Source organism: Elephantulus edwardii, unplaced genomic scaffold, assembly GCF_000299155.1.
Source record: "Elephantulus edwardii isolate Elephantulus edwardi_28Jun2011 unplaced genomic scaffold, EleEdw1.0 scaffold00035, whole genome shotgun sequence".
Classification (NCBI taxonomy): Eukaryota; Metazoa; Chordata; class Mammalia; order Macroscelidea; family Macroscelididae; genus Elephantulus; species Elephantulus edwardii.
Genome location: NW_006399785.1, coordinates 19,233,187 through 19,241,401, shown reverse-complemented (window position 1 = coordinate 19,241,401; position 8,215 = coordinate 19,233,187).

Below are 8,215 nucleotides of genomic sequence, written 5' to 3'. Positions count from 1 at the left end.
AAATATAACCAATTTGATTACCAGTTGTGATGCTGTCTCTTCTGACTCGTGGCAACCCCGAGGGTGCCAGAGTAGACTTTTGCTCCATAGGGTTTTCAATGGCTATTACTTCAGTGCTTATGCTGCCGAATCTTTCTTTCTAAGTACCTCTGGACGAATTTGATCTTTCACTCTTAGCAGGTGATTGTGTTAACAGTTTGTACCATCTTTATGATTCCAATTTGATTGTGAGAAAAGCTGTTGGAAACATATTGAGGATGCTTTGTAGGAGTGAAGTGAGTAGACTTTTAGTCTTTAAATATCATCTAGAGTGTGATATCATTTTTAAAAAGACAGAGGTTTATTTTTAAGTGGCTGTGAACTGATTAAGACAGTGGAGAAAAACTCATCTATTGCTGAAGAGAATCTATGAAAGCTGGGAGAAGAGGAAAGGGTATTGGCAGAATAAACAAGTTCCCACCTCTTCAGGCCCAGCTTTTCTACTCAGACAAGGAACCTCATGTGTCCTCAGGAATGAGAAAAGAGTCTGACCTTGTCAGAATGAGTGTCTGTCTGAATCTGAGCATGACTATTTATCGTGTGAGCTCATCTCTGGTCACAGTGCAGCCATTTTTTATTATTTTCTTTGTAAATTTTGGTGGCTACATTCTTTCAGAAACAACTCCCCAAAGTAATTTTCCTAATAAGGGGGGGGGAAAACACACAAAAACCCCAACAGAAAACATGCTTTCACACACAGAGCTGCAAATTCTGAGACTGTCAAAAAGAATTTAAATAAATCTTTTGACAGATCTCAGAATCCTGTCAGTTAAAGTGAAGATCTGCTCTTTTTTTTAATTTTTATTGTATTACTTTTACGTGTACTGTCAAATCAGATCTGACTGGTACAGGAGCAGATTGTCCCCTCCTTCTCCAGCAGAGCATCTGGTGGATTTGAACCCCTAGAAGATCTGCTCTCTTAAAACCACAGATCTGTAAACAAGGGTTTAGTGTATGTAATCTAGCAAAAGATTAGCTATCAATACACAGCTACCTGTGTTCTAGAATCATTACTTTCCTTTCTTGCTTCAGACAGTAGTTTCATTTTCTTTATTTCTCTGAATCTTGGGAAGTAAAGCACACATATGTTAAAATTTACTATTTAAATATTGAAAAGAAGAATTCAAGAAAAATCAATCATAGAATACTGGAATTAATAGTCTCATAGGCTTTGATGTAGATTTTTTTTTTAATCTCCAGGAGTAGACATATGATCTTTTCTCCTTTTGTAGTTTGTGACAAATGTCTACTTCCTGTTTTCAGGACAGGTTTTGGCATTGATCATCTTTCTGTCTTTGGCAAGCACTCATCTTGATGCCTGGAATGTTTTTCCTTCCTGTCCATTTGGATCTTACTCACACCCCGTAGATAGCTAGAGTTCTCCCACAAAAGCTCTTCTGATATGTTCGGGGAAATGTCCCGTCCTTCCTCTCAAAACTCGTCAAGACTTTATTGGAAACTTGGCATTTCTACAATTAATGTTTACTGACGTATAGGCATTCACAGTGATTTTTGCCCCAGAAGTTCACACCTATATCCCAAATATTGTTGTTATTGTTATGTGCCATCAAATCAATAGGTGACCCTCCAGCATGTTTTCAGGGGCAGTGAAGGGCACAGGAAAAGATAGCAAATTTTTCTCTCAAAATAGCTGGTGGATTTGAACATACTACCTTTGTGTTTCAAGTACTCTTCACTGTAAGTAATCAAGGTTGTGTCAATCTAAAAACCATAGGTTATTGGTATGTTTGCATCCAATCATGATACCACACTCTTCATTGTAGAGTCCAGATTCTCAAAAAAAATTTTGCTTAACATACAGATTGATAAGGTATGGAAAAGGATACAACTCTCTTTCAATCCTTTCTTAATTTTAAACCATGTAGTGTATATCAGTGTTTCTTTGACTATGCAAAGGCGCTTGACTGTGTGGATCATAACAAACTGTGGCTGACTCTGAGAAGAATGGGAATCCCAGAACACTTGATTGTTCTAATGTAAAACCTATACTTGGACCAGGAGGCAGTCATCAGAACAGAGCATGCGTACTATATCCATACCTTTTCAGTATGTATGCAGAACAGATCATCCGAGATGCTGGGCTCTTTGAGGAGAAATATGGGGTCAGGATTGGTGGAAGAGTCATCAACAACTTGCGTTATGCAGATGATACAACCCTGCCTGCTGAAACTAAGGAGGACCTGAAGCGCTTGCTGCAGAGGGTCAAGGACTGCAGCCTCCAATATTGAGGCTTAACTGGGCCAATTGGCAGCATCAGGATGGATGGTGAAGAGATTGAAATTGTTCACAGCTTTAGTTTGCTTGGTTCCACAGTCAACACTCTTGGCACCAGTAGCCAGGAAATTAAAAGGTGTATCACCATGGGAAAATCTGCTGTTAGGGACCTCTCCAAAGTACTGAAGAACAATGGTGTCTTTCTGGAGACTACGGTGTGTTTGGTACAGGCTATCGTCTTTGCAATCACTTGTAATGCATCAGAGAGTTGGACAGTGACCAAGGAGGATAGAAGGAGAATTGATGCCTTTGAGCTGTGGTGCTGGAGAAGAGTATTGAGAGTACCATGGACTGCTAGGAAAACAAACAGATTCATTCTGGAAAGGGTTAAACAGGGTGGCTCCTTGGAGGCAAGGATTCTGAGGCTCCATCTAATATACTTTGGATATGTTGTAAGGAGATACCGGTCCTTGGAGAAGGACATCATGCTTGGGAGGGTGGAGGGACAGTGCAGGAGGGGAAGGCCCTTTATGAGGTGGATTGGTTCGGTGACTGGGGTAATTGGAATGGGTGTGTCAGAGACAGTACAATTGACACAGCATAGAGCAGAGTTTAGGGCTGTTGTAAATAGGGTCACTATGAATCACAAACAACTCGATGGCACATAACAACAACAACAGTGTTAACATCAAGAAAACAAAGATTCTCACTGCTGGGCCAACTGGTGACATCATGATAGATAGAGAAGAGATTGAGAGATTGAGGTCGGTAACAATTACAGCTTGCTTGGCTTCACAATCAACACTCGTGACACCAGTGGTCAGAAAATCAGAAGATGAATTGCTTTGGGAAAATCTGATGTCAGGGACCTCTCTATAATACTGAGAATCCACAATGTCAGTCTAGAGACAAAGGTGCACCTGATTCAGGCCATGGTCTTCGCAGTTACTTATTATGCTTCAGAGAGTTGGACAATGACTAATGATGACAGAAGAAGAATCAATGCCTTCAGTGCTAGAGAAATCTGGAACATGCCATGGCCTACCAAGAAACAAATAGGTCTGTCTTGGAGAGACTGAAGCCAAGTTTCTCCTTGGAGTTTAGGATGTTGAAACTATCTTACATACTTTGGGCACATGGCCAGGAGAGACCAGTCCTTAGAAAGAACTAAATGCTTAGAAGGGTGAAGGGACAGCACAGGAAAGACCCTGAATGAAATGGATTGATACTGTGACTGAGACAATGAGTGTTGGTGTGTCGAAATTAGTGAGACTGGCTCAGGATAGGACAGGGTTGAGAGATGTTGTTCATAGGGTCAGTATGGGTCTCAGGCAACTTGATGGCACATAACGACAACAACAACAACAACAACAAAAGTGTTCCCTCGTTCTATTTGTACAACAGCTTATTGCCCTAGGTATAGGTTTTGCATGAGCAAAATTAAATGTTCCGGAATTCCCATTTTTTCCAATGTTAACCAGAATTTGTTGTGATCCACTCAGTCAAGTGCCTGCATAGTCGATAAATCTCAAATAGACATTCTTCTGGTATTCTTTGCTTTCAATCAAGATTCACATGACATCAGCAGTGATATTCTTGGCTCCAGGATTTCTTCCAAATCCAACTTGAACTTGTGGCAGTTCTTTGTCTATGCATTATTCTAGCAATTTTTGAATGATCTTCAGCAGTTTCTTGCTTGCATATGATATTAATTGTTCAATGATTTCCACATTATATTGGATCATCTTTCTTGGGAATGGGACAATAAATAGGATGATGGAAGAAAAATTGATGCCTTTAGACTATGGTGTTGGAAGAGAGTACAGACCATCCCATTGACTGCCAAAGAACAAAGAGATATGTCTTGGAGAAGATGCAGTCAGATTGCTCCTTGGAGACAAGGATGGTGATGTTTCATCTTATATACTTTGGACATATTGCTAGAGAGGCTGTTCCTTGAAGAGGGACATCATGCTTGAAAAAGTGGAGGGACAATGAAGGAGAAGAAGACCTTAAACCGGGTGGGTTGACATAGTGACTGCAGCAATGGGCTCATGTGTGTCAGAGACTGTAAGGTTGGCACAAGATAGGAGAGGGTTCAGATCTGTTGTTCATAGGGTGTCTTGACTTGATGGCACCTATCACCAACAACCACCTTTGGGCTGACGACACAACTCCTTATCACTAAGTCACCAGAACTCATCCCAAATACAGCACACATAATATTAGCCACAGAAGGTCAAGGACTGTAGTCTGCAATATGGAGAGAAACGCAACATCCAGAAGACAAAGATTCTTACCACTGGACCAATTGGCAGCACAATTATAGATGGAAATTGAGGTTGTTAACAATTACAGCTTGCTTGGCTCTACAATCAACTCTCTTGGCACCAGCAGTCAGGAAATCAAAAGACAAATTAGACTCAGGACATCTGCTTTCAGGGACCGCTCCAGAGTACTGAGAAGCAACCATGTCAGTTTAGAGACTAAGGTGTATCTAATCCAGGCTGTGGTCTTCACAATTACCTGATATGCATCAAAGAGCTGGATAATGACTAAGGATGACAGAAAAATAATCAATGACTTTGAGCTGTGGTGCTGGAGAAAAGTCTTGTACATACCATGGACTATACACACAGAATAAAGTCTGTCTTAGAGAGGATGAACCCAAGCTTCTCCTTGGAGTTTAGGATTTTAAATCTCCATCTCACTTACTTCGGGTGCGTGGCCAGGAAGGACAACTTGCTCGAAAGGGTAGAAGGACAGTGCAGGAGATGAAGACCTCAGATGAGCTGGATTGATACAGTGACTGGGGTAATGGGGGGAGAAGTGTACGAGTCAGTGAGACTGGGTCAGAATTGGTCAGGCTTCAGAGCTGCTGTACACCTGAGTTGTAGGTGACTTGATAGCACATAGTAACAATATCAGCCATAGAAGTGTTGCAAATTATGTCTTGATATTGTGTTGCTAGTCAGAAAAAAAAAAGAAAATTCTGTTACAATCTCTGCCCTGAATCAATTGCATGTCACCTTATCTGTCTGAACCTTAATACTTTCTCTCTTTCTCCCTTATTGCTGTTGAGTCTGAACTGACTCTTGGCTGACCTTCCATTGGGTTCTAAAGGTAATAAATTGTGTGGAAGGAGATTGTCCATCTTTATCCTATGGAAATGCTGATAGACTTAAATCTTTTAAGAGATGTCACCTTTGGATTAGCAGCACAAAAAGCTGTGTAACATGCCACCAGAATTCCTTAAGTTTAATATTACCATGCCCTCTGCCCCAGTTACTATATCAATCCATCTCATCCAGGGTTTTCCTTTCCTGCACTGTCCCTCCACCCTTATGATCATGATGTCCTTCTTCTAGGACCTATCCCTCCTGGCCATGTACCCAAAGTATGAGAAATGGAGCTTCAGATTCCTAGCCTCCACGGAGAAACTTGATTTCAATCTCTCCAAGACAGACCTATTTGTTTTCTTGGGGGCCCATCGTGTGTTTAAGACTCTCTAGCACCACAACTCAAATGTATCAATACTTTTTCTATCATCCTTAGTCATGTCCAGCTCTCTAATGCACAGTAAGTAATTGTGAAGACCATGGCCCGAATCAGGTGCACTTTAGTCTCTAGACTGACATTGTTGCTTCTCAGTACTCTGGAGAAATCCTTGGTAACAGATTTTTCCCAACGCAATTTGTCTTTTGATTTCCTGACTGTTGATGTCAAGAGAGTTGATTGTGGAGCCAAGCAAGTTGGTAATTATTAACAACCTCAATCTCCTCTCCATCTATCATGGTGCTGCCAAATGGCATAGTGGTGAAAATCTTCTTGATGTTGAATTTCATCCCTTGCACAGCAAGTGCTTCAGGTCCTCTTCCGTTTCAGCAAGCAAGGTGGTGTCAGTTGCATAACATAGGTAGTTCATGGGTCTCCCGCCAAACCTGGTGCCATATTTCTCCTCATAAAGCCCAGCTTATGTTGTGCATATGGACTGAAAAGGTATGGAGACAAGACACATCCCTGGTGCACTCTTTTCTTGATGTTGAACCATAGAGTGTTTTCTTGCTCTGTTCTGAGAACTGTTTCTTGTTTCTAGTATAGGTTTTGCATAAGCACAATCAGGTGTCCAGAGAATCCCATTCTCCTCAAGGTTAGCTACAATTTCTTGTGATCCATGGGTCAAATGCCTTTGCATAGTCAGTGAAACAAAGATAGACATTCCTCTGGTACTCTTTGTTTTCTACCAATATTCATCTGACAGTTGGTCCCTAGGACCACAACTTCTTCTCAACCCAGCTGTATTTCTGTTCTCTGTAAATGTATTGTTCCAGTTGTTTTTAGATAATCTTCCGCAGGATTTCACTTGTGTATGATATTAATGATATTGTTAAATAATTTCCATACTCTTTAGGCTCACTTTTTTTTAATGGGCATAAATATGGATCTATTCTTGTCAGTTTGTCAGATAATTAATTGTCCTCCAGATCTTTTGGCACAACCTAGCCAGCATTTCCAGGGCAGCGTTAGTTTGTTGAAATATCTCAATTGGTATTCCATCAATTCCTGGGGCTTTACTTTTTGCAGGTCCTTCAGAACATCCTGAACTTTCTCCTTTATCACTATTGCCTTTTGATCATATGTTGTTTTTTCAAATTCTTCTGGGTCAGCCAATTCTTTTTGGTAGAGTGACTCAGTATACTCCTTTCATTTTCTTTTAATGTTTCCTGGATCATTCAGTATTCTACCCATAACATCCTCAATTATTGCAACTCAAAGCTTGAATTTGTTCTGTAGTTCCTTAAGCTTAAAAAAAAATGCCAAGCGAGTTTGGCCTCTTTGATTTTCTGACTCCAGCTTCTTGCACATTTCATTATAATACTTTCATGTGCTTTCCAGAGCTTCCCTTTGAAATCTTCTATTCAACTCTTTAGCTTCTTCCCTTTGCTTTGGCTTCTCAGTGTTCTAGTACGATATTCAGAGTCTCTTCTTACATTCATTTTGATCTTTTCTTCTTCCTTCGTCTTAGTTATGACCTCTTGCATTCTTCATGGATGATATTCTTGATATCTTCTTACAACTCATCTGGTCTTCTTTCATTAGTGTTTAAAGCCTCAAACCTGTTCCTGAGCTGCTTTTAAATTTTATACATATTATTTGAGAATCACTGCTCCTAAATCTGTAATATAGTCTTAAAAGACAAAGAATATAAACTAAAACCCTTTGTCATCGTATTGATTCCATTTCCTAATGACAGTATAGGGAAAAGTAGAACTTTCTCACTGCCAAGGTTATACTCTTTAAAGAAGTAGACGCTTCCATCTTTCTCCCCGGCCTCAGACAGCAGATGTGGACTGCTGTCCTTTCTGTTAACCGCCAGGTATCTTAATCACACCTCTGTGTGTGTCTGGAATTCTGCCTTTCCAACAAATGCCCATTGTGCCAGATTATTTCTAATTATTTACCATGACACAGACAGATACCAGCTTTCACATGTAAAGAGAGGAGGACAGTGATGTTAAAATGAAACAAGAGGTTTTATTTGTGAATTTTCTGCAAGAGGAGGTATTTTATGACTTGAAGAGCTAGAGGGATGTCACTAGGGTTAGTGTCACCAAGTACAAGAAGTCATAGGGTCACTCTCACCATGAATATTATCCTGTATCAGACTGTAGAGAAATCTGTGTGGTAATTATCAAAAACACAAACTTGTTGCCATAGAGTCAGAAGCACATCATAGCTGACCCTCACTGGGTTTTGGAGGTTGGATATAGCACCAGTGGAAGTTACCCATCTTCCTCTAAAGGAGGTGCTGTCTTTGGGTTAACAGTACAGTTCTTGAGGGAGCTCTGGTGGTTTACTGGCAAGAAGCTGCACTACAATCCCAGAGGTACGCGGTTTGAATCCACCAGATGCTTTGCTGGAGAAGGAGGGGCAGTCTCCT